Source organism: Geotrypetes seraphini, chromosome 8, assembly GCF_902459505.1.
Source record: "Geotrypetes seraphini chromosome 8, aGeoSer1.1, whole genome shotgun sequence".
NCBI classification, from domain to species: domain Eukaryota; kingdom Metazoa; phylum Chordata; class Amphibia; order Gymnophiona; family Dermophiidae; genus Geotrypetes; species Geotrypetes seraphini.
In genome coordinates this window covers 177,220,661-177,247,749 of record NC_047091.1, presented here as the reverse complement: position 1 = coordinate 177,247,749, position 27,089 = coordinate 177,220,661, and the positions used below count along the sequence as shown (strand labels likewise).

Genomic DNA, 27,089 nt, shown 5'->3' with positions numbered 1-27,089 from the left:
TTCTAATATGCCATAGTTACAGAACAAGTTTTTTTTTTTAATTTTTTCTGGTACATGTTTTTATCCTAACTCGACACATAGAAACATGATGGCAGATAAAGGCCAAATGGCCCATCCGCAGCATCCACTATCTCCTCCTCTCCCTATTGGCTAAGGCTCTTAACATTTGCATCTCCTCTTCCTATAGGCTAAGGCTCTTTCCACCTGCATTGTGAAGTCATAGAGCTTTATGGTTATAGAAACATGATGGCAGATAAAGGCCAAATGGCCCATCTGCAGCACCCACTATCTCCTCCTCTCCCTATTGGCTAAGGCTCTTAACATTTGCATCTCCTCTTCCTATAGGCTAAGGCTCTTTCCACCTGCATTGTGAAGTCATAGAACTTTATGGTTATAGAAACATAGAAACATGTCGGCAGATAAAGGCCAAATGGCCCATCTGCAGCATCCACTATCTCCTCCTCTTCATATTGGCTAAGGCTCTTTACACCTGCATTGTGAGATCATATAGCTTTATGGTTACAGACGCATTGTAACATGATGGCAGATAAAGGCCAAATGGCCCATCCAGTCTGCTCATCCACAGTAACCATTATCTCTTCCTCTCTCTAAGAGATCCCATGTGCCTATTCCAGGCTTTCCTGAAATCAGACACAGTCTCTTGTCTCCACTACATCTACCGGGAGACTGTTCCAAGCATCTGCCACCTTTTCTGTAAAAAAGTATTTCCTTAGATTACTCCTGAGCCTATCACCTCTTAACGTCATCCTATGCCCTCTCATTCCAGAGCTTCCTTTCAAATGAAAGAGACTCCACTCATACCGAGGATCTAGTACCAGTATACACTTCTCCCTCCATATTTGTGGTTTCAGCAATTGTGGTTTCAATTATTCACGGTTTTTAGCTTGCTGGCTCCTCCCCCCCCCCCCCAAATGATGTCAGCTTGCATAGAGAAATCGCTGATTCCCAGCGTTTACAGAGAAAATCGCTGATTCCCGGCACTTTCTTCACCAAGTTTTGCCTCTCCTTCAGGAACAGGCCAGGTCTCCCACCATGTTTTTCGCGGTTTCACCATATTCACGATGGTTTTTAAAAGAAAATAGCGAATAACATATGAAAAAGTTATTGGTGGTTTTTCTGTATTCGTGGGTCTGTTAATCCCCTATCACAGCGAATACAGAGGGAGAAGTGTACATTTCTTTGTAATCTAGCGATCGTGGGTGGGGGAGTTAGGGGAACAGGTGTGTTTTTATTGTTTTCCTAAAGTTGAGGAGCCCTTCAAGGGATCTTATCTGTGGGGGCAGTTGATTCCAGTGGGTCAGTATGACGTGATTAACCATCCCTTTTACAAAACCGCACAAGAGGTTTTTAGCGCTGGCCGACACGCACATAGGAACTCTATGACAATTGGAACAGCAGTAAATTAGGTTGTCTTTTTTTGTTTGAAATTTCTGGGCCACAGATCGTAAAGTCCGCCCGGTACAGTCCTTAGGTTCCAACAGCTGGAGTTACTGTTCAAGCCCTTCCTAAACCCAATTGCCATATGTGGGACAGGCCGTACAAGTCTGCCCAGTATTAAAGTAGACCAATAAAAAAGGTATCATCTTATTTTCTTATTATCTATTTATTATCTCTCAAAAAAAATAAAAAAGAAACTTTACAAATCGCAAATGACGATTAGGAGAGAAACAAGTGGAGAGGCTGTGTGGGAGCCTCAGGAAAGGAGCACCGAGGAAGAGGGTAGCACCAAACTGGAGAAAAGACAGGGGGAAATAAAATAAAGAGAAAGATTAACCTGGTAAGTTGTTATTTTGCAAGATTGATCTAGAAAGGAAAACTAACCAAAAGCTTTCTCTAAGCTTCTTTTTCTCTTATAGTCTATTTCTTTTTCTCTCATTGTTTCCACTACCCTTCTTCCCCCTCCCTCCCCCCCCCCCATGCTCTCTTTGTGGTGTATATCCATCTCATCCTTTTCTGTAATATGTTACAATTCTTTCCCCTTATATATTACACTTTCTCTACTTTATTTATTCGTCAAATTCATGTACCCGCCTTTCCCAAGGCTAAAAAAATGTTTACACCTCAAATAAAATAATTCAAATACACATAGCACCGAAATGGGCAAAGATCAATAATCCTACTTCACAGCTCGTAAGTATTTTTGAAGACTAATACAGAATCAAGAACATTTTTTTTCAATCGATGAATAATAGATCACATAAACCAGTTTCAGCCAGTGCTTATGAACATCATTAATAATGGGGCTATTGCAATTCGGAGCTATTGCAACGGGGCTATTGCAAAATCCATTGGAAATATGGTCTTTTTAAAAAAATCTTTATTGAATTTCCAAACTACAATTGTGCAAGCAAATAATTCATATAATATTTCGTGAAAAGCACATTAAATTTACAGACGTAAATGAGCAATTATTTTCCCCCACCTCCCCCACCTAATATTCAAGAAAAATAAATACCGACAAGAAACTATCCATAAATTCCCCGAATCAAATTCCAATGCAAATCCCTCCCCCCCTTCCCTCCCCCCCTGGATGTGTATGTTTAAAGGTCAATAAAATAAAATCAGTTATCATTCCTTACAGAATTTGATCAATGGCTCCCAAACATCCATAAATTTCCTGGAAGGTCCCTGCTGTGTGGCCATCGGACGTTCCATTTTGAAAGTATGACAAAGAGATTCCCGCCAGGAAGTGTAATTGAACCTAATCCCAGTTCTTCCAATTCCTCAAAATAAGTTGTATGGCAACCCCTGTCATTATAAAGAGAAATACGGGGCTCCTTTTATCAAGGCGCGCTAGCGGTTTAACGCGGGTAATACCGCGCGCTAAACCGCCGGCCGCGCTAGCCGCTAACGCCTCCCTTGAGCAGGCGTTAGTTTTTAGGCCAGCGCGGGGGTTAACGCGTGATGAAAAGTCACGCGCGTTAACCCCGCTAGCGCACCTTGATAAAAGGATCCCACGGTCTTAAAAAAAAAAAGCGCAAGCGCGCGCACACACACACAGAGAAAAAGAAATGGGGAAGCTTTCAAATACCAGAAAGAACGGTGGAGAAAGCCCAGGCTGCATCTAGCTTATATTATTATGAATCTGTCCACTCTGTTTGCTTAGGATTTTTTTTTGGGGTTTAAGTTGCAAAATTAGCCCCAGTTCGTGAAGCAACTCGTTAAAAAAAAGAAAAAGTTTCTAGGGTTGCAATACTTCAATAAGGCAATGGATGATCAAGCAGCAAGTGAAGTGTCCCGGGCTGGAAAGGTCAGAATTTCCCCCATATCTCCTGCATTCATTAAGGAGATGGTGGAATATCCTCCACTGCTGGGAGACAGAAGAGATGGAGAGAGAGAGAGGCTAAGAATAGAGAGGAGGGGGTGGAGAGGGAGGCAAAGGATCTGACATGAAACAGAGAGGAGGGAGGGAAGGCAGAAGATTGACAACGAGGGAGAGAAGGGAAAGTGAGGAAGAAAAGTTTGGGTGACAGAAAGGAGGGAGGGGGGGATAAGGAGAGAGAGTGGGAGGAGGGGGGGCAGGGAAAAGAGAAGCTCGGGAGACTGGTGAGGAGGAGGGCAAGGAAGAGGCGTGAGAATGCTGCAGAGACACAGTATGACAGATACCAAGCTCCGGTGTCAGGCGTGCAAACTAGACACAATGTTGCACACTTAACACGCAGAAACAGCGCGGCTAAACTGAGCGGAATAAGCGACTTTAATATAGATACAGAGACACGGGCTGACGAGCACGATCTGAATCCAGTGAGACCCCCACCCCCGATCTGGATCCAGTGGGACACCCCCCGATCTGGATCCAGTGGGACCCCTCTCCCGATCTGGATCCAGTGAGACCCCCCCGATCTGGATCCAGTGGGACACCCCCCGATCTGGATCCAGTGGGACCCCTCTCCCGATCTGGATCCAGTGAGACCCCCCCGATCTGGATCCAGTGGGACACCCCCGGTCTGGATCAAGTGGAACACCCTCCCCCTCCCGATCTGAATCCAGTGGGACCCCCCCATCTGAATCCAATGGAACCCCCCCTCCCGATCTGATCCAGTGGAACCTCCCCCCCTCCCGATCTGAATCCAGTGGGACACCCCCCGATCTGGATACAATGGGACCCCCCCGATCTGGATCCAGTAGCACACACACCCCCCGATCTGAATCCAGTGGGAACCCTCTCCCGATCTGGATCCAGAGGGACACCCCCCCCCCGATCTGAATCTAGTGGGACCCCCCATCTGAATCCAGTGGAACCCCCCTCCCGATCTGATCCAGTGGAACCTCCCCCCCTCCCGATCTGAATCCAGTGGGATCCCCCCATCCCCCCCCCGGAACCCCAACGCCCCTCACCTTGGAGCAGCCGGAGTGGGCTCTGGGCTCTCGCCGGCTCCCTGCGCTCTCGCCCCGCTGTCGCTTTCCCCGCTCCGGCGCTGCGGCTCTGCCTCCCCTCCCACCCTCCCCACCTGCAACCAGTCCCCGAGAGGGAGTGACGTCAGGCAGCCGTCAACCTGCCGGAGGATTTAAAGGGACAGGCGCGGGCAGGAGCGACTGCAGCAGAGGCGGGGCTCGGGGCGTTGGGCAAGAGGAAGCGCTCAGGCTCGCTTTGGCTCTTCCGCACGAAACACCCCCCCCCCCCCCGACTCGAGCTCAAGCCCAGGCTGGAGAATGGAGGGGCCTGCACCGTTTGGTTTCGTTTCGTTTCGTGTTGGGTTTTTTGGAGTTTTTTTTATCAGCTTATCCTCTGGCCTCCCTTGTGTTAGGGTGGTGTTTCTCAACTCGGTCCTGGAGTACCCCCCCCCCCCCCTTGCCAGGCAGGTTTTCAGGATCTCCACAATGAATCTGCATAAACTTGATTTGCATACACTGCCTCCACTATATGCAAATTTCTTTCATGCATATTCATTGTGGAGATCCTGAAAACCTGACTGGCAAGGGGGGTACTCCAAGACCGAGTTGAGAAACGCTGTGTTAGGGACTGGGAAGTGAAGAGCTGACTTAAGCCACACACCTTTGCACTGGTTCAGTCTGTAATAGAGAGTTGCGCAAGGATAGAAATCCCACCCATCCCCACCCATCCCCGTCAGGATCCTCTCCGTCCCCACCCGTCCCCACCAGGATCCTCTCCGTCCCCACCCATCCCCCACCAGGATCCGGTTCATAGACAACAACGCGGAAGACAAAGGTGCGCGCCGACAACTGAGCGCAAGACGGAGGCGCACGCCGAAGAAAATTACTGTTTTTAGAGGCTCCGACGGGGTTTTTTGTTGGGGAGCACCCCCAGTTTACTTAATACAAATCGTGCCGGCGTTGTGTGGGGTTTGGGGGGTTGTAACCCCCCACATTTTACTGTAAACTTAATTTTTTCCCTAAAAACAAGGAAAAAGTGAAGTTTTCAGTAAAATGTGGGGGGTTACAACCCCCCAAACCCCACACAACGCCCCCACAATGCGGTGCGATCTGTATTAAGTAAAGTAGGAGGGTCCCCCCCACGCCTCCCCCCCCCCCCGTCGGAGCCCTAAAAACAGTAATTTTCTTTGGCGCGCAACTCCACGCTGCGCTCAATTGTCTGCTCACGCCTTTGTCCCGGCGCGCTTTTGACCTGACACCCCAGGATCCTCTCTGTCCCCACAAGGAATTACCTCCATCTCCGCCCGTCCCCATAAAAAGCAGCAATTATTTCTGACCGGATCATCAATTCCACAGTTTCTTTTGTGTTTATGCTGCTGCTTTCCTTGTGGAATCTCTTTGGTGGAACCCTTTTTTTTGGTTCCTGTTCAGGTAATTAACTTATAAACCCCCTCTTTTACTAAGGCTGACGTGTCCATTATATTATATGGACGAACCCTGCTTCCAAAGCCTTCCAAACCCGTGGGAGTCCCATGGGCTAGAGGGGGGTCCCCGTGGGAGTCCTGTGGGTTAGGGAGGAAGTCCCGAGATCCCCGTTCCCGTGAAGACCTCTAGTCCGTAACTTGGCTTTCCCTGTTTGAATCCAAGAAAACTGCTCCAATGTAACCAGCCTCAACCTGTCGAATGCTTGTTTGTTTTTTTTCTAATTGACATATAGATTTGCATTCGCCTGTAGCTGACGCCTCTAGGAAAATTGCAGTCAATGTAGGATCCCACTGGTTCCTTCCCCGGGCAACCTAATGCAGGTAGCAGGAGTGAGGGAGGACACGGCATTTTCTTTGCATCCTTCCTGGGGGGGAGGGATGTAGTTGTGCGTTCCAGCTTTTTCAGACACTTATTCAAAGAACTATAATGGGAGAGAGCACCCAACAGTAAGAACCCCTGGTTGCCTTTGGAGATACCAGGCCCAGTGCTGCAACATTGGTATTTTGGGTATCGATCGCAATCTTCTATTTCTTATCTACCTCTTCACTTTTGTGCCAGAAGAAAGTTTGTAAATCTCATTGGGTCGGTGTGGAGGTTTCTGTGTTGTGGAAGAGAAGGCATTTTACACAAACCAGTCCAGTTCTTGTATCAGGTGCGATCCAGGAGCTGGTGAAGACATAGAAACATGACAGCAGATAAAGGCCAAATGGCCCATCCAGTCTGCCCATCCGCAGTAACCATTATGTCTTTCTCTCTCCGAGAGATCCCAAGTGCCTATCCCAGGCCCTCTCGAATTCAGACACAGTCTCTGTCTCCACCACCTCTTCTGGTAGCCTGTTCCACGCATCTCCCACCCTTTCAGTAAAAAAGGTATTTCCTTAGATTACTCCGGAGCTTATCCCCTCTTAACTTCATCCTATGCCTTCTCATTGCTGAGTTTCCTTCAAATTAAAGAGACTCGACTCATGCGCATTTACATTACGTAGGTACTTAAACATATCTCCCCTCTCCCGCCTTTCCTCCAAAGTAGAGATTGAGATCTTTAAGTCTGTCCCCCATATGCCTTATGAAGAAGACCACGCACCATTTTAGTAGCCTTCCTCTGGACTGACTCCATCCTTTTTACATCTTTTTGAAGGTGCGGCCTCCAGAATTGTACACAATATTCTAAATGAGGGGCATCAATATCTCCTTTTTCCTACTGGCCAACCCTCTTCCTAGACTTCCTCCTTTCCTTCTAGTTTTCGCCGTCACCTTTTCAACCTGTTTGGCCACCTTATGATCATCACATACAACCACACCCAAGTCCCGCTCTTCTGTTGTGCACATAAGCTCTTCACTCCCTAACCTGTACCGTTCCCTCTGGTTTTTGCAGCCCAAATGCATGACCTTGCATTTCTTACCTGAATGGCACTAGAAGATCCAGAAGGATAGGAGTGCTCTCCAGCCACTAAAAAAGATAGTAAAATTATTTTTAAGGCTTGTTTTCTCCTCCCACTCCCACCCCCTATGGATAATACATTAAGAACTAGCTAGGAAAGAGGAGGTGCTGACACCTACAAGGAGCTCGTGGGATCCAATACACCCCATATCATCTTCCAGTAAGGGGAAAGAGGGAGGAAGAGTTCCAGGACCTTACGCTATGGATTGAATGACAGTCATCAATAATTACTCTTGGTGATTTAGTTTTCCAGTACAGTAAAATGAACCTTTAAAGATATGAATCCATCTATAATAGATACATTAATTCTATGAGGGATCTTCAAAACGTTTCTGCACTTTTATTTTTTTAAATACTATTTATTAAATATTTCAAAAGCATATTACATCCCTTTTCCACATAATCACCTTGTTCTGCGATATTTTTTTTCCCAGCGTCCTACTAACGCACACTCTTACCATTTCTCCCGCTCCAACCATTTCCTGTGAAAATATGAACGTGCGGAAACTTTTTGAAGAACCTTCATATGTTCTGTTACAAATGTGGCAATCGACCCTTAATGCTTGCAGTGTTCTTTTCTGGATGTAATGGAATTTCTGACAAAACGGTTTGGTTCCTGTGCTCCATCGTGATAATATTACCCTGATACCTGTGCCTGCACAGTTGATGGCTGCAGATTTTGGAAGAGGGGAAATATCAAATACAGAATAAACTTGAAATAGAAGAACCACAACAAACTATGCTTTGGGTACTCGGCAACAATGACAGGGTTTCAGTTACGGTTGCTTTAAAATGTTTTACGGAAACAGTAGAAAGTTTCTTATGTTCTTTTGGTGCTCTGAATAACTACATGAACAGGTTTCATACCTCTCAGCCCTTTCTGGAGGAAGCCAAGGAAATAATTACCAGACACATAAGTGTAGTTTAAACATTCAAGGCCTTGGAAGTTCTTGGCATCTTACTAACTGGTAGGGTACCAACCAAGAATCTCCCTGAATTACAAGTAACTGGCCATTTTATTGGGTTTATGACATCACTTAAGGAAATAATTAAACATACGTAGTTGGTATATCTTCCAATTGAATTACAATTGCTTCATTAAGATCCAGTGATAAATTGCATACTCCAGCAACGTTCTTTTGGTTAGTTTCAAGTCACACGGTTTCTTGTTAATCTTATTTCATTAGTAATTTTCCTTAGCAACAATAATGACTTAATGATCACATGTTTGTTTGTTTTTATTTTACCCCTGTCAGCAATAGAGGGGGTGATGACATGTACACCTAGAACACAATGACCTGCTCTAGGACTCCTCTATTTCCCAATCTTACAGGAAGTAGCAGCCGGGACATACAGTACATCTATTTTAAAATGTTAGCATTTGCCAGTAAAGCAATATTCCACTTACCGATGCATTCAAGTCTACTTGCAATTTCTTTTCTCTAAACACATCTAACATGGTGTTAGTGTCTTGCCGACATCCATATTATCCCTGGTATATTAATTAACTGCTGTTATTAATACAACTCTCACGTGTAGCTAACCTATCGCAATAAATCACATTTCCCACTAATACAATTTCCTGCTTGTAATACTATCTCAGCCAACGTTTCTACTTACACAATACCTTCAACATAGAATTCCGCTAGGATGGGGGTTTCACTTCCCAGCCCCTCATCTCCTTTATACAATTCAAAATATAACTTTTAATCTGTGATATTGTAGCTTTCTAAATTAAAATATGCATCTCACCATATGGACATAACTTCATTAACGAAATATGAATTAAACCTCTAGGAATGAGAAAAGTTAATAACTCAAAACATTTTAATGTGGTGCTAATTCTTGATTGATTTCTACACAGTTTAAAAAAAAAAAAAAATCTACACCCCCATTCTTATATTACACAGTCTGTGGAAAGATACAAAAGTCTTATAATACAATTCATATTAATTTTATAAAAATGATACATTAGGATACAAAAGAGTTTTTACAGGATCTCCAATAATTAGCTTTAGTCCTTAATTGAACAGGTCAATTATTTCAAATTGTAATAACAGCATAAACAAAAAAGATGGTAAACTGATGTTTGTACCATACGCCTCTAATTTATGGATAATGCTAAAATTTAGTAGAGAATAATGCAACAATTTAGACAAGATAAGAGTGCCAAGGCTCCCACAGATCAAAACAGCAAATGTGTGGCAAACAAGCTCCAGCTGCCTGGGGATAAGGGAATAGCGTCAAAGGGAGCGCATTCGTGGTGGATGCCCGAGAGATGTGGTGGAGAGGAAAACGGTGACTGAGTTCAAAGAAGCGTGGGATGAACACAGAGGATCTAGAATCAGAAAATAATATTAAATATTGAACTAAGGCCAGTACTGGGCAGACTTGCACGGTCTGTGTCTGTGTATGGCCGTTTGGGGGAGGATGGGCTGGGGAGGGCTTCAATGGCTGGGAGGGTGGAGATGGGCTGGAGTAGGTTTTAATGGAGATTTCGGCAGTTGGAACCCAAGCACAGTACCGGGTAAAGCTTTGGATTCTTGCCCAGAAATAGCTAAGAAGAAAAAATTTAAATTGAATCAGGTTGGGCAGACTGGATGGACCATTTGGGTCTTTATATACCGTCATCTACTATATGTTACTATGAGAGAGAGAAAGAAAAAGAGACAGAAAGAGAAAGAAAGAAAAAGACAAAGAAAGAAAGAGAGAGAAAGACAAAGAAAGAGAGAGAGAGAAAGAAAAAAACAAAGACAAAGAGAGAGAGAGAGAGAGAAAGACACAGAGAGAGAAAGACAAAGACAAAAAAAGAGAGCAAGAAAAAGACAAAGAGAGAGCGAGAGAAAGAAAGAAAGAGAGAGAGAAAGATAAAGAAAGAGAGAGAAAGACAAAGACAGAAAGAGAGCGAGAGAAAGACAAAGAAAGAGAGAGAGAGAAAGAAAAAGAGAGAGAAAGAGAAAGAAAAAGAGAAAGAGAGAAAGACAAAGAAAGAGAGAGAGAGAAAGAAAAAGAGAGAGAAAGAGAAAGAAAAGAGAAAGAGAGAAAGACAAAGAAAGAGAGCGAGAGAAAGAAAGAAAGAGAGAGAGAGAAAGACAAAGAGAGAGAAAGACAAAGAGAGAGAGAGAGAGAAAGACAAAGAGAGAGAGAGAGATGTGGTGGAGAGTAAAACTGTGACTGAGTTCAAAGAAGCGTGGGATGAACACAGAAGATTTAGAATCAGAAAATAATATTAAATATTGAACTAAGGCCAGTACTGGGCAGACTTGCACGGTCTGTGTCTGTATATGGCTGTTTGGGGGGGAGGATGGGCTGGGGAGGGCTTCAATGGCTGGGAGGGTGGAGATGGGATGGAGTAGGTTTTGACGGAGATTTCGGCAGTTGGAACCCAAGCACAGTACAGGGTAAAGCTTTGGATTCTTGCCCAGAAATAGCTAAGAAGAAAATTTAAAAATTTAAATTGAATCAGGTTGAACAGACTGGATGGACCATTCGGGTCTTTATCTACCGTCATCTACTATGTTACTATGATTTCTCAGCCATCCACAGGTATCTGGAAAAATTGAGACCCGACGTTTCAGCCGTCATGCTATGGCTTTCTTCAGGGTGGAAGTCGCGGCGAGACCTGAAACCTGCTACAATCGTGAGGCCAGCCGCGGAAGCCTATGAGAACAAATTGAGACCCCCCCCTTACATAGTTTCAAAATGCTTTGTAATTGTTTAAACATTTTAGTATGACCTCTGAAAATTAATTAATCCAACTTTTATTAGAAAACTCCCTTAGCAAATGCTTTGTGCCACATGCTTTATTATTCGGTTGCACAAAATTTAATTACTATAATTTATTTATTTATTCAATTTTCTATACCGTTCTCCCCGGGGAGCTCAGGACGGTTTACATTCATTTATTCAGGTACTCAAGCATTTTCCCCTTTATCCCCTTCCCTTTTATGATGCTGCGTTAAGCTTTTTTTATCGCTGTTAAAGCTCATAGAATTTCTCTGAGCATTTTGTAAAAACAGATCTCGAAATGGTCACTTCCGAAATGATGTCACCCAGTTTTTACAGCATCTTGCAGTAACACCTGTCAAAAATAATACATCTGCTTGTGGGTTATTTGGAAAATTGTTGGGGGGGGGGGTTCTGGTTCTTTTTAGACATTGTCACCAACCGGCTCAGGACAATGGGCCCTGAGCGGCTAGGACAAGGGAGTTGTGCTCTTGTGAGCCGCGGAGGGCTGCACAAGGAAAATTAATGGAGGAAAAATACTGCCGCACCAGGTAAGTGTAGTCGCTTAAAATCAATTCAGAATTTATTCTTTCACTGGAACTTAAACAAAAACTCGGTCAGGATGTTTCATGCGTTTAGAAGATAGTGGAAATGTTCAAAAGTTCAAGTCTTTTTCTAAGATTCAGGCTATTGGCTTCAGCCCCTACTCATTTCCAAGCAATGAAAAATCAAAATATTCAAAATTCAAACAGTCTTTGAATTGACGACCACAGCACTAGTCAGAGCAACGGCTGTGACTTACCCAGCTGCTAGAATGCTGGGCAGGTAGTACGCTTCACGTTTTGAAAAACTGCCAAACAGGCCCACTCCCACCACAAAATACGTGAGGCGAACCCCCCACTACCTGGTCTGGTAACAGTCCTTTCTCATGGAAGAGAAACACAAAGAAAAAAAAACCTTCACAAAAGTCTTCCAATCTTCTGGAGCTCTTGATTACTAAAGCTCCCACAGGGCAATGCATAACCATGGAAGTCCTTCATATAATAAGGTCACAGCTACTCACATTTATTCCATTGGAAGAATTTCCCTCATTGGAGCTGCAGAAGAATCTAGGTCAGTTTCCATGGCTTGGGATTCTTCATTCTCCTTGAAAGCAGATTCTTCTCCGGCTTCCATCAGCTCCATACATTCCAGTGGAGAACTGCCATCAGTATCTCCCAGCCCTGAGCTCTCCTGCTTGTCCTGTGCCTCTCCTCCTTTTAACTGACTTCCCAGGAGCTATCCTCGGTGTCAGGTCAAAAGCGTGCCGGGACAAAGGCGTGCCCAGACAATTGAGCGCTGTGCGCGCCGCCGCTCTAAATTACTGTTTTTAGTGCTCCGACGGGGGTGTGTGGGGGGGAACCCCCCACTTTACTTAATAGACATCGTGCCGCGTTGTGGGGGCGTTGTGGAGGGTGTGGGGGGTTGTAACCCCCCACATTTTACTGAAAACTTCACTTTTTCCCTGTTTTTAGGGAAAAAGTTCAGTTTACAGTAAAATGTGGAGGGTTACAACCCCCCAAACCCCCCATAACGCCGGCGCGATGTCTATTAAGGAAACTGGGGGGGATTCCCCAACAAAACCCCCCGTCGGAGCCCCTAAAAACTGTAATTTAGAGCGGCGTGGCGGCGTGCGCTGCGCTCAATTGTCGGCGCGCGCTTTTGTCTTTCGCGCCGTTGTCTATGAACCGCTTTCCTCTCTGGGCAACTAGTTTGCAGCCCCGCCCCCAACCCTCAGGTGGGAAGTATTTCCTATCAGCAACCCTGGGCCTGAGAGGGGGATGGGTGCTCTGCACTCGTGCTCTCTGACTCCCTCTAGAGAGCAAGGGAGAAATAGCATCAGGAGAATCAAGAAAAGGTTTATCGGTAACAATGGGGAAGGGTTGGCCTTTAAACTGGGCTCTGCACTAGGGACACACCTAGCAGGCATAGGCTGTGTACCACAACATATATATCCATAAATGGTCATTTCATTCCCTTGCTGAGAACATGTTTATTTATTAACCGTCGTTATGTTCTGACTCCCCCTTTTGTCCTGTGTAAGGTTACCAGATGTTCGGATGTACCCGGACATGTCCTCTTTTTACAGGACTGTCCAGGCATCTGGACGGCTTTTCAAAACCCGGCACGTTGTCCGGGTTTTGAAAACCTGTGAGCTCGGGGCCACGTCTGGAGTGCATCTGCGCATGTTCGGATGCGATGCAGTGATGTCACACGCATGCATGCATGCAAGTGGTGTCATCACATCACACCCGCGCATGCTCGGAAGCTGTCCAGACGCGGCTCCGAGCTCAAGAAGAGGAGGTTTGGGAGGCAGGGCTGGGGTGGAGCGGAGCGTGACTTGGACGGAACAGGGCAGAGCCGGGTAGAACTGGGCAGGGCCACGTGGCCTGATTCTACTCAGGTAAAATCTGGTAACCCTAGTCCTGTGTGCCTGTCATAATAAGACTGTAAGCTCTTCTGAGCAGGGACCGTCTCTTGCATATCCAATGTACAGCACTGTGTGCAGTATAGAAATAATAAATAAGGCAATAGTAATTAGGCTCTCTAAAGCATTTTCCCTATCTGTCCTGTGGGCTCACAATTAGGGTTGCTAGATTTTTCAATTGGAAAATTTGGACCCCTGGACCTGCCCCCAGGCCCGCCCAGTTCTGCCCATCCCCGCCCTAATCCCGCCTCCAGTCCTGCCTTAGCGCCCCCCCCCCCCCCCCCGTTGCCTGCTCTTGTTGGGCAGGAAGAACATCCGCGCGTGTGTGGAGGTCACATGATGGCGTCACGTCGCAAGGCACCTGCTCATGCGTGGACTTCCTCCCCGATGCGATTTGAGGAGGCTTTTCAAAACCCGGACAAAGTGCTGGGTTATGAAAAACCATCCGGACCCCCCGGACATGGCCAGGAAAATACGGACATCAAGTAACCCTACTCACAATCTAATTTAGTTGAAAGGGGACAGATTCCGTAGGAACGTAAGGAAGTTCTTCACCCAGAGAGTGGTGGAAAACTGGAACGCTCTTCTGGAAGCTGTTATAGGGGAAAACACCCTCCAGGGATTCAAATAGGGGAAAACACCCTCCAGGGATTCAAGACAAAGTTGGACAAGTTCCTGCTGAACCAGAACGTACGCAGGTAAGGCTAGACTCAGTTAGGACACTGGTCTTTGACCTAAGGGCCATGAGCGGACTGCTGGGCACAATGGACCTCTGGTTTGACCCAGCAGCGGCAATTGTTATGTTCTTATGAGGTTGGCTCTGAGGCACTGTGGAATGAGGCATTATGACATCACAATCTCAGCTCTGGAATGTTGCTCTCATTGGGGTTCCGGAATCTTGCAATTCTTTGAGATGCTGGAATGTTGCTACATCTTGGGTTTTGGCCAAGTACTAGTGACCTGGATTGGCCACCGTGAGGACGGGCTACTGGGCTTCATGGATCATTGGTCTGACCCAGCAGCGGCACTTCTTATGTTCTTATGTTCCTGGAGCAATTGAGGAATAGATGACTTGCCCAGGGCCACAAGAAGGTGCTGGGCTTGAACCCATAATCTCAGTTGTTTGAAGCAGCAGTTCTAATCGGTTCATAGTCAGGTGCACGCAAGACATATGCGCGCAGACAAATGGGCGAAGACAAGTGAGCGCAAGACGTCTGAGCGCAAAGACAAGTGAGCACCAAGACAAGTGAGTGCAAGATAAGTAAGCGCAAGAGAACTGAGCGAAGAGAAATGAGCGCAAGTCAACTGAGCGAACACAACTGAGTGCAAGTCAACTGAGCGCAAGACAACTGGGTGAAGACATCTGAGCACAAGACAATTGGGCGAAGACAACTGGGCGAAGACGACTGGGTGAAGACAAGTGAGCACAAGACAACTGGGCGAAGACATCTGAGTGCAAGACAACTGGGCAAAGACAACTGAGCGCAAGACAACTGGGCGAAGACAAGTGAGCACAAGACAACTGGGCGAAGACAGGTGAGCAAAGACAAGTGAGCGCAAGACAACTGGACGTAGATAACTAAGTGCATGACATCTGAGAGCAAGACAATTGGGCAAAGACAACTGGGCGAAGACAAGTGAGCAAAGACAAGTGAGCGCAAGACAACTGGGCGAAGACAACTGAGCGCAAGACAACTGGGCGAAGACAACTGTGTGAAGACAAGTGAGCACAAGACAACTGGGCGAAGACAAGTGAGCAAAGACAAGTGAGCGCATGACAACTGGACGTAGACAACTGAGCGCATGACATCTGAGCGCAAGACAATTGGGCAAAGACAAGTGAGCGCAATTGTCCATGTACTTTTGTCTTGCGCACATTTGACTTGCCACCGCTCTAATCACTGGGCCACACCTAGATGCCCAGGGGTACAATTACAAAATACTTATAGCATTAAACCAGCCCTTCCCAACCCACACCTAATCCCATTGGGGGTCTCGGGATATCCACAATGAATATTCATGAGTTAGATTTGCATGCAAAGCCTCAATTGCGTGCAAATCTAACTCATAAATATTCATTGTAGATGTTTTGGAAATCCCAATGAGACTAGGCGTGGCCCGAGGACTGGTTGGGAATGGCTGTGTTAAACATTTACATAACACTCTACAGATAAACTGAAGACAAGCTTTTTGGGAAAAATTAGGGAAAAGATTTAAAGTGTTAAATGTTTGTTAAAAGGTATGGTTTAATTAAACACGAGGAGCACTTCATCTAATTAGGTACAGCTATAAGAGCAGCGCAACGGTAGGAGATAGTATACCCCCTCCCCCCCCCCACTAGGGTTACCAGATTTTCCCAAAGGAAATCCCAGACCCATGGCCACGCCCCCAGGCCCACTCCATTCCACCTGTGTCATGCCCCATTCCGCCTCCAGCCCTGCCCCCAGACAGCATCCGCGCATGCGTGACACAATGAGGTCACGTGCACGCCGTACATGCGTGGATGCCCCTTCCCAACGCGATTTTGATGGGAAGCTTTGCAAAACCCAAAGTGCCGGGTTTTGAAAAGCCAACTAGACCCCCGTACATGCCTTCGAAAAGAACTTCAAGCTTTTCATGCGGGTTTAATTGATACTAGAGAATGACATAAGAACATAAGAACATAAGCAGTGCCTCCGCCGGGTCAGACCATAGGTCCATCCTGCCCGGCAGTCCGCTCCCGCGGCGGCCCAAACAGGTCACGACCTGTCTGAATCACCAGAAGGGGCTCCCTTGCCACCTTGGTTTCTCATTGAAGTCCTATCTTCCCATCGTAGTCCTAACCCTCCGGTCTTGCACATGCACGACCTGTTGGGTTTCTATACTTATTACCTGGTTAGCTTTCTATACTTGTGTTACATCCCAGCTCCTCCCTCAGTATCCCACGATCCCTTTATCCCTCAGGAATCCGTCCAATCCCTGTTTGAATCCCTGGACCGTACTCTGCCTGATCACTTCCTCCGGTAGCGCATTCCAAGTGTCCACGACCCTCTGGGTGAAAAAAAACTTCCTTGCATTTGTTTTGAACCTATCTCCCTTCAGTTTCTCTGAATACCCCCTCGTATTTGCTGTCCCCTTCAGTCTGAAGAATCTGTCCCTATCCAACCTCTCTATGCCCCTCATGATCTTGAAGGTCTCTATCATATCTCCCCTGAGCCTCCTTTTCTCCAGAGAGAAGAGCCCCAGCCTATCCAACCTCTCGGCGTATGGGCAGTGTTCCAGCCCTCTTACCATGACACGTGACAAAATTCTTCACCGTTCCCTTCCCCGCGGATAACCGCGGGAAACCATCTTCATGTCATTCTTTAAGGAGAGAGGGAAGAATCAGAGTATAATTGGGCACAACCACTGACCCGCAAGCTTTGCTTTCAAGAATGCTGAGATTGAGCACAACATTCCAGAGCAGATATTGTGATGTCATAATGCCTCATTCCACCAGTGCCTAAGAACCAATCACCTCAGTGATGTCACAATGGCTTCATTATCCTTGGCTCACATAAGAATCAGAATATGAATGGCCACAACCACTGACCCTCAAGCTTTGCTTTGAAGAATGCTGGTGTAGAAGGACTGAGGTTGAAATAGACACTAGAAAATGACATGGGATTATTTCTTGCGATTATCCGCAGGGAAGAGAACGGTGATGAATTATGTCACCGTGTCATTCTCTAATTGATACCCCAATTCGTATTAAATGTAATAAAGATCCTGGCACATTATCTCATGCTTTTTGGTTGTGTCTTTGATCAACTCATTTTGGTCTGTCATCCTATTATTTTTAGGTTCTTTATGGGGTAATTCAATATGGGGTTGTCCTAGGGGAATAATTTTTGGTAAAGCATCAGCTTGTGGGGTTTTTGGCCAACTAAAATGTCTTTTATTTCAGAAACCCTGTATGATTGGGCATAAATGTATTATGCAATTTTGGCTACAGAAAGAATCTCCAAATTTCTGGCATTGGAGGAATCAATTACATCGCTTATTTTTATTTGAGAGTTGGGAGGTTCGACGTTCACCTAGAAAAACTCGTCTTTTTATGGAGGTTTGGGATTCTTATATTCAGAATCTTTCATCAAGAATATGAAGTTTGGTTATCAATGATTTACTATGAATTTAGGTTTAATAATTACATTCCAGTTATTTATTTTAATTCTTTATTTTGGTCAACTTTCATCCGGGTTGAGGGATTTCATTCAGGGGGAAAGGTAGAGGGGTAAATTATCATACCACGATCATATAAGCAATGTGGTCAAATCTACCTTTTTTAGATTACGCCAAATTCGATCTGTTGCAAAATTCTTATGCGAAAAATCTTTAAATATCCTAATACATTCCCTTATCATTTCCAAATTAGATTATTGCAATGCTTTGTTCATGGGCATATCCCAAAAAGAAATTAGACGCCTTCAAATCATACAGAACGCTTCCATAAAAATAATTTATAAAGCTAAGAAATTCGACCACGTCACTCCTTTACTTAAAGAATCCCACTGGCTTCCCGTGGTACATCGTATTCTTTATAAAATTTGTTTGCTTACGTTCAAATCAATAATGTCCCAAACCCCAGCTTTTATTTTTAGAGTTCTAATTCCCTATATAACTTCAAGAACACTTAGATCTCAGGACCAACATCTATTGGCTATTCCATCATTGAAAGTTATAAACACTAGACGGCTTACTATTTTTTCAGTGACCGCACCACAATCTTGGAATAATCTTCCTATTTATATAAGAGAAGAAAAGAACTTAGTTAATTTTAAGACTAAGCTTAAAAGTTTCTTATTCAATGATGCTTTTAATTAATATTCAATGATGTTTTTAGTTAATAAACAACTTTATAATCTTTCTTATCTTTTACTTTCTTATTTATGCTTTTATTCCCTCCCTATTGTTTTAATCCTGAAATATAAAATTTGATACATAATGTAATCCTTTAAATATCATTTTCCTAATGTTTCATGATTGTAAGTTTTTGTAATTATGTAATTTTATTTGTCTATGTAATAACTACCCCAAGTTTTTATTTATTCATTATTGATTGTATATCGCCTAGAATGTAGAATAGGCGATTAATCAAATTACATAATAAACTTGAAACATAATAAACTTGTGTAGATAAAAATGGATTCGTTCACATGGAAATTTAATTTGAAAGAATGATATAAATTTGTATGACATATTATTATTATGATTCTTATTGTATTGATTATATTTTTGTATTATCCTATTGTATTGATTATTTGATTCTTTCAATAAAAATTGTTATAAAGTAAGAAGGACATGTCTGGGGAAATCCGGTCCTCTGGTATCCCTCCCCCCCCCCCCCCCCACACACACAAATACATAAACTCTCTCTTCCTGTGGTGTAGCGGTTAGAGCTACATCCTCAGTACCCTGAGATTGGGGGGGGGAAGGGAAGCTGAGTGGCATCAGGCAAAGCAGAATGGAAGATCAAGTTTGCAAGAGGCGACTTACAAATACTGTCTCCACTGCTCAGACTCGTGCTCCGTGCATTAAGAGAGGTCAAAGACCGGACAAATGGCATCACAGTTAAGTGAAAGAAGCTATTAAAAATATAGCAGATCGGTCCCAAAAATGGAAAAAAAAGGCTGCCGAAATGTAAACCCAGAAGCTTGGCGTAAAGGACAAAACTCTTTGGAAACCTTTTTCAAGTGCCTCAGAATCAATAAGCCTGTGAGAGTCTGTCAGAGCATTAAGGAAGCTGGAAGGTAAAGGCACCGCAGAGAGACGAGATGAATTCTTTGGTTCGGTCTGAAAGAATTATCTTGAAGCAGGGCAAGTGCAAAGCTGCTAAATGTTCTAGGCAAATCTTTGGCCTTGTGTCCCTCCCCCAATTATTTTGTAGGCCTTAGGGATCCCCCTCCAATAATCATAATTCCCCCCCCCCCCCAAATAATCCGCGTAAATGGGCTCATCGAAAATTATCCACCTTCTCTACTGGTAAATTTACCTCTTGTTTCTTTTTTTTTTCCAGGAAGAAGGGGGATGGTAGGGGATGGTTCGGGAGTGGGGGGGCTCCATTAGCAGGAGGGAGTGGGCATCCCTCCTGTCCTTTTTCGCTGTTCCGGGGGGGGGAGGATTGGTTGGTTCCCGGTGCCGAGACATCAGGAAGGGCTGAATGGCAGGAGGCTGTTTACAGGGCTTCCCCTGCCTCTCAGCTGCTCGGGCTTCCCTTTGCTGACTTTGCGCATGTGTGAGAGTCGATCTTACACTGATCAATCGGGTGAGAGAGACGGAGATTATGACGAACTTCCGCGTGAATCATTGGCATGCAATCTTTTTGGTACCTTGATCACTCTTCCACAATCGGCCAGAGAATCGTCCAACAGCAATCCAGTCGGTTTTAGCAAAACAGAGAGTGGGGGTAAATGGACAATACTCGGACTGGAAAGAGCGTCACCAGTGGGGTGCCACAGGGCTCGGTGCTTGGACCCGTGCTCTTCAACATCTTTATAAATGATCTGGACATTGGTACGACGAGTGAGGTGATTTAAATTTGCGGACGATACAAAGCCGTCCGTGCAATGTGCGGTGGTGGCGAAAAGAGCAAACAGGATGCTAGGAATGATAAAGAAGGGGATCATGAACAGATTGGAGAAGGTTATCATGCCGCTGTACCAGGCCATGGTGCGCCCTCACCTGGAGTACTGTGTCCAGTACTGGTCGCCATACATGAAGAAGGACATGGTACTACTCGAAAGGGTCCAGAGAAGAGCAACTAAGATGCAAGAGAAGGAAGGCCCTGGCGGGGAATGCCGCAAAGCAGCCTGGTCAGAGTGCTGCCGCCGATGTTGAAAGGAGCGGTGATACGGTATGTCGGTCTCGCGGTGGGAGGGTCAGCGGGGTTCTGCTGAGCGGGGGAGGAAGGGAGGGACGGAAAGATGCTGTGCAAGGGGGTGGGTGAGAGGGGAGGAAAGCTGCTGCCGCCGGCGAATCGGGCAACACTGTTGTCAGGAGGAATGGAGTTGGGGAGTGTCGGGTCATTCGGGAAGGGCTTCGGGGGGGGGGGGGTCTATCTAACTAGGGGAAGATGGCCGAATCCTTGATCAAGGAAAGTATCAATGAGCACATAAAAAAAAAACCAATCTGATGAGAACAAGTCAACATGGGTTCTATAAAGGAAGATCATGCCAAACGAACCTACTGCACTTCTTTGAGGGGATAAGCGAACAATTGGACAAAGGCAACCCCATAGACATCGTATATCTGGACTTCCAAAAAGCCTTTGACAAGGTACCCCATGAGCGCCTACTAAGGAAACTGTGGAACCACAAGGTGGAAGGGGACGTGCATAGATGGATCAAAAATTGGCTGGCGGACAGGAAACAGAGGGTGGAAGTAAAGGGACACTACTCTGACTGGAAAGGGGTCACGAGTGGCGTCCCGCAGGGGTCAGTGCTGGGACCGCTGCTGTTCAATATATTCATAAATGACCTGGAAGTAGGGACGAAGTGTGAAGTCATAAAATTCGCGGATGACACAAAACTCTCCAGTAGGGTCAGAACTGTTGAGGAATGCAAAGAACTACAAAGAGACCTGAACAAACTGAGTGAGTGGGCAGACAAGTGGCAGATGAGCTTCAATGTAGAGAAATGCAGAACAGCGTCTCCCCGTAGAGTGATATTCTCTATATCTCCAATTAATTCGGAGTCTTTGTCTTCCAGGATGGTCTCGGGGCTCAAGGATCTATCGTATGAGGAAAGGCTGAAAAATTTGCGGCTGTACTCACTCGAGGAACGTAGGGAGAGAGGAGACATGATCGAGACGTTTAAGTATATTACCGGCCGTATCGAGATGGAAGAAGAGATTCTCTTTCTCAAAGGACCCTCAGCCACAAGAGGGCATCCGCTCAAACTCAGGGGCGGGAAATTTCATGGCGACACCAGGAAATATTTCTTCACCGAGAGAGTGGATGATCCTTGGAACGAGCTCCCAGTGCAGGTGATCGAGGCAAACAGCGTGCAGGAATTTAAGAGCAAATGGGATGCCCATGTGGGATCCCTTAGAGGGTTAAGCCAAGGGAACCTGTCACCAGTTGTGGGATCCCTAGGATAGTAGACTTGGGGGTGGGTCAGTAGAGTGGGCAGACCTGATGGGCTATGGCCCTTATCTGCCGTCATCTTCTATGTTTCTATGTAATGCAAAGTTTTGCACATAGGGAAAGGAAACCCGATGTATAACTACACGATGGGGGGGGGGGATGGTACTGGGGGAAGGCAACCTAGAAAAGGACTTGGGGGTTTTGGTGGATAAAACACTGAAGCCGGCGGCACAATGCGCAGCGGCCTCGAAGAAGGCGAACAGAATGTTGGGCATTATCAAAAAAGGTATCACGATCAGAACGAAGGAAGTTATCCTGCCACTGTATCGGGCAATGGTGCGCCTGCAACTGGAGTACTGCGTTCAGTACCGGTCGCCGTACCTTAAGAAGGATATGGCGATACTCGAGAGGGTCCAGAGAAGAGCAACAAGGATGATAAAGGGTATGGAAAACCTTCCATATGCGGAAAGGCTAGAGAAGCTGGGGCTCTTTTCCCTGGAAAAGCTGAGACTCAGAGGGGACATGATAGAAACTTATAAGATCTTGAAGGGGATAGAGAAGGTGGAGAGGAACAGATTCTTCAGACTAGCGGGGGCAACAAAAACAAGAGGGCATTCAAAAAAACCTGAAAGGTGACAGTTTCAGAACAAACGCCAGGAAGTTCTTCTTCACTCAAAGGGTAGTGGATGTCTGGAATGCGCTTCCAGAGGAGGTGGTAGACAGAGTACGATTTTGGGTTTCAAAAAGGGGATTGGATGATTTCCTGAAGGAAAAGGGGATTGAAGGGTATAGTTAAATGGTTACTATACAGGATATTAAATGAATAGGGAATAAAATGTTTTAGGTAAAAGATCACTTCAGGTCATGGACCTGGGGGACCGCCGCGAGTGCGGACTGCTGGGCGAGATGGACCCATGGTCTGACTCAGCAGAGGTGATGCTTATCTTCTAGGGTAGAGAATGACACGGTGACAAAATTCATCACCGTTCCCGTCCCTGCGGATAACCGCGGGAAATAATCCCATGTCATTTTCTAGTGTCTATTTCAACCTCAATCCTTCTACACCAGCATTCTTCAAAGCAAAGCTTGCGGGTCAGTGGCTGTGGCCATTCATACTCTGATTCTTATGGGAGCCAAGGATAATGAAGCCATTGTGACATCACTGATGTGATTGGCTCTTAGGCACTGGTGGAATGAGGCATTATGACATCACAATATCTGGATTCCAGAGACTGTCATTCTGTAGTGTCTGTTTCAGCCTCGGTCCTTCTACACCAGCATTCTTCAAAGCAAAGGTTGCGGGTCAGTGGTTGTGGCCATTCATACTCTGATTCTTCCCTCTCTCCTTAAAGACGGGAACGGTGATGAATTTTGTCACCACGTCATTCTCTATTCTAGGGCTTATTTATGGGGTAGGTGTTATTTTCAGGGAAACACAGTATGTACCAGCTGTGGAAACCCAGAGAGAACCCTTAAATATCGACCCCTAAATTCTTAAATTTAGGATCCTGGAAAGAACAGGAGTGGATTTAGGGCAGGGCAAAGAAATTAGGCACTCGACACTAATTTTCAGTACTAAGATCATCACAGTGACAGGCCTAAATTAATACTAGGACTGGTCAACTTATACACAATCCCTGTAGAAGCAATAACAAATCTGTATACAAAAAAAAATCTGCTGCTGAAATAAAGATACATTTTGACTCATTACTGAGACATCAGTGAAGGACTGAGGCTGAGACAGACACTAGAGCAGGGGTGTCCAACCTTTTGGCTTCGCTGGCCGAAAATTTTTTTTTCCTGGGTCACACAAACACTAACACTGATGAGCCAAAAAAAAGGCTGAGCAGGTCCCAAATTTGCAATCACTAATATAGAAGATGTACGTATCTAATAATAAACACTTTGGAGAGAAACCCAAAAAAGCAGTAATACCCTGACTGGGTGATCCTCCACGTGCACCGCTGACATTGGGAGCAGCCACAGGCTTCCACATCCCCACTCGTGATAGTTCTCCCATCAGAGCGGGGATGCTGAATCAGCTATCAGCGGCACCCGTGGAGGATCGTTCAGTCAGGATAAATATTACTGCTTTTTTGGGCTTCCCACTTGGAGCTTGGGCTCCCTCAAAATGAACATCTCCCTTGCTGTAGCTAGTAGAGATCCCCAAGACTCACCAACTGACGGCCACCTCCTCCCCTTCCCCAATTCTGCAGAGCTGCTGCCTCCCCTCCTCCCTGCCCCCACCCATGCATACATGAAAGCAGGGGCAGCTTGAGGATATTGCCATTGGCTGCAAAGATTGGAGAGTTTGAGTTGCCAGACTGGAGTAAGATGTCTTCAGTTGGCAGGACTTGGGGATCCCCAATAGCTCTAGTATTTATAAATTGCACTCAGGTGGGGAGAAACTTTGGTGCCCATTCACTAATTTTGGACTCCAGTCCCTCCCCCAAATCAGCTGTATATGACTACGCCACTGAATACAAAAATAATTGTGATGCACATATCCCAAAGCTAACATATTCCAGTTAATAAATTCAAAATAAAACAACTTTTTCTACCTTGTTGTCTGGATGTTTTGTTTTTCCATCATCTTAGTCCCAGTTTCTCTTTCTGCTTTTTCTCTATCTTCAACTAATTCTCTTTCCAGTGTCTACTGTCCATTTTTTTTTCTCCTTTTCTCTCTTGTTCCATTTCCTCCATATGCCTGTCTCCAACGTATTGATTTTTCCCTTTCAGTTTTCTTAATTTTTTTTACCTCCGTCCACTGAAATCTTGCCTTTCTCACCCTTCTTCTTTTTAAATTTTCAGCGACCTCTCAATTGTCCATTTCTTTCAGTCCCTAGCTCTCCCATTTCCCATATCACTCCTTTCCCAGCCTCCTATTCCCTTCTATCTACTCCCCATTACCACATTTCTACCACTGTTCTCACTGCTCTCTCACTCATCTTGTCATCTCCCTTTTGACCTCATCCACAAGGCTCACCACTTTCAGAATCCCCCTCCCTCTCTCCACTGGTCGGGCTATAATTCCCTGTCCCTTTCTTTCCATCCCCTAGCATCATCTTATCCCAGCTCTCTTCCCTCCTGCCTTCACATGGTTCCATCTCTCCTCCTCTATCTCCATGGTCCAACATTTTGCTCCCTATCTTTTCTGTTTTTCTTCTTCCCTCCCCCTTGATGCTGAACAATGAAATGGAGAAATAAAAGAGAGATGCTGCATCTCTCTGCCTTCCATCCACAGGCCTAACATTTCTCCCTCCCTCCCATCCCCAGATCCAACTTCTCTCCCTTTCTCTTCCCAACTTCCCCCATCACATCTCTCCCACTGCCTGCCTGCCTCCCTTCCCCAGGTCCACTATTTCTTTCTTTCTCTTCCTAACAGATCTCCCTTCAAGTATCTCTTTAGACCATTGCCCACCATCTCTCTCTTTGTCCTCTGTTTCTGGTCCCATAAGCTCCCCTCCCACGCCCAATCTGGCACTTCTTTTAATACCCTCCCCCCCAAAAAAAAAAAGTCCAGGAGGCTTCCTCAGCCCAGCATTTTCTCCGCCTTCTCTCTGCACCCATGCATCTCTACCTCACTCCTCTCCCACCACCATGTCTAATAATTCTCTCTCTGTCTCCGTCCCTCCTCTCTCTGCCCAACAGTTCTCTTTCTTTATCTCTCCAATTGCACCATCTCTTTCCCTCTCTGACACCCAATTCTCCCTTTCTATTATCTCCCTCACCTCTGCATCTCTTTCCCTCATTCCCTCCATTCTTCTATCTTATGGCTCCTGCTCCCTCTATCTTTACCTTCATTCTGTGTCCTAAGTTCATGTCCCTCCCTCCTTCCTTCCATCATTTTTCCTTTTTGTGCTCCCTCCCTCTCAAGTCTTCTCAAGTCTCACGCCCTTCCCCTTCCCTCCCTTCTGTGCCCCAGGTTTTTACCTTCAGGCCAGCTCCCTCCTCACTGCTAGTCATTTTTTGCTGAAAGCCACGGGCAGCACTTCCTTCTCAAGTCTCAACACACCCTTCTCCCTCCCTCCCTTCTGTGCCATGGGTGTTTACCGTCTTGCCTGCTCCCTCCTTCATCTTGCTGCAGCGTTCGCTCAAAGCCGCGGGCAGCAGCTTCCATGCACCTCCTGAGGCTGATCTGGAAGCGTTCCCTCTGACATCGCGACATCAGAAGGAACACTTCTGGGTCAGCCGCAGGAGGCACATAGGATCCGCTGCCCGCGGCTTTGAACAAACGCTGCAGCAAGACGGAGGAGGGAGCCGGCAAGACGGTAAACACCTGGGGGCAGCAGAGGAAAACACCACATCACCCTCGAGCGCGAGCGGGGCTGCACAAAATACTTCATGGGGCCGCATGCGGCCCAGGGGCCACGGGTTGGACACCCCTGCACTAGAGAATGACAGTCTTTGGTATCCAGAGCAGATATTGTGAGGTCATAATGTCTCATTCTACCAATAAGAGCCAAGCTTATCAGTGATGTCACAATGGCTTCATTATCTTATACTTGGCTCACATAAGAATCAGAGTCTGAATGGGCCCAGCCACTGACCCTCAAGCCTTGCATTGAAGAACGCCGGTGTAGAAGGACTGAGGTTGAGAGAGACACTAGACTAGAGAATGACACAGAATTGTTTCACGCAGTTATCCATGGGAACAGGGATGAATTTTGCCACCATGTCATTCTCTAACACACCCACCCACCCAGGCAAGGAAAAGGATCTTGGGGGTCTTGAAATTCTCAGCTTTGCACGCCATAGCCAACCATAGTCAACAGAGCAAACAGAAAATTAATAGTAAACAGAGCATTATTAGTAAAGGAATGGAAACTAAAACCCAGACTGTCATAATGTCTTGTATTGATTCAGCGTGTGACTGTACCTTGAGTAACGTTGCAGTCGCAGGGTGCCTCAGCTTAAAAAAGGCTTAGCAGGTTCAAAGAGATGCAATAAAACTGATCGAGGGGCTGGAATGGCTCCCGTGTGAGAAAGGAGATGATAGCAGGCTGTTACGTAAATCATGAGTGGGTGTGGAGCAGCTAAATCGGGAAGAGAGGATTACTTTTTCAGATCGTTCTAAGACAAGAAGACATGAGAATCTAATAATGACAACAATTAGAATTACAGGAAATATTGTTTCACTTAATGCACAATTTTCATAATAACGATTAGGATTATTGTGATAAAGACGCGGAGTTAAAAAGGCATAGTCAAGTTCCTGGAAGAAAACTTCAGAAACCATTAAGCAGAAAGTCTTGGGAAAGCCCTCTCTTACCCCCCAGTATATTGTAAATAGCAAAGCATGCAGTGCATTTGACACCCGGGGCCGTTCACTTTTTAACATCCCCTCCTCTTTATGAAAAGTTATTTTTAGCAATAATCCACAAATTGCACGACCTACTCCTACTGGAGCGATGGTCTAGGACATGGCAACTCAACTTCAATGCCAAAAAATGCAAAGTTATGCACCTGGGCAGCCAGAATCCATGCAAGTCTTATACCCTTAATGGCGAGAT

At 45.6% G+C, this 27,089-nt stretch overlaps 1 protein-coding gene across 5 annotated transcripts in view; it reads right to left on the bottom strand.

Moving 5' to 3' along the window:
• INPP5J (inositol polyphosphate-5-phosphatase J) overlaps window positions 1–26,474 on the bottom strand; it is a 107,308-nt gene extending 80,834 nt beyond the window's left edge. For 2 of the 5 annotated variants that reach the window (XM_033957085.1, XM_033957090.1), the window contains exon 1: window positions 4,360–4,441. The gene's annotated coding sequence lies outside the window, so the exon portion shown is untranslated. Of the gene's footprint in view, window positions 1–2,600; window positions 2,686–4,359; window positions 4,442–7,244; window positions 7,292–25,509; window positions 25,522–26,455 lie in introns of those variants that run through there. The other 3 variants (XM_033957088.1, XM_033957089.1, XM_033957087.1) reach the window with 3 other exon arrangements.
• Window positions 26,475–27,089: the final 615 nt, after the last annotated feature.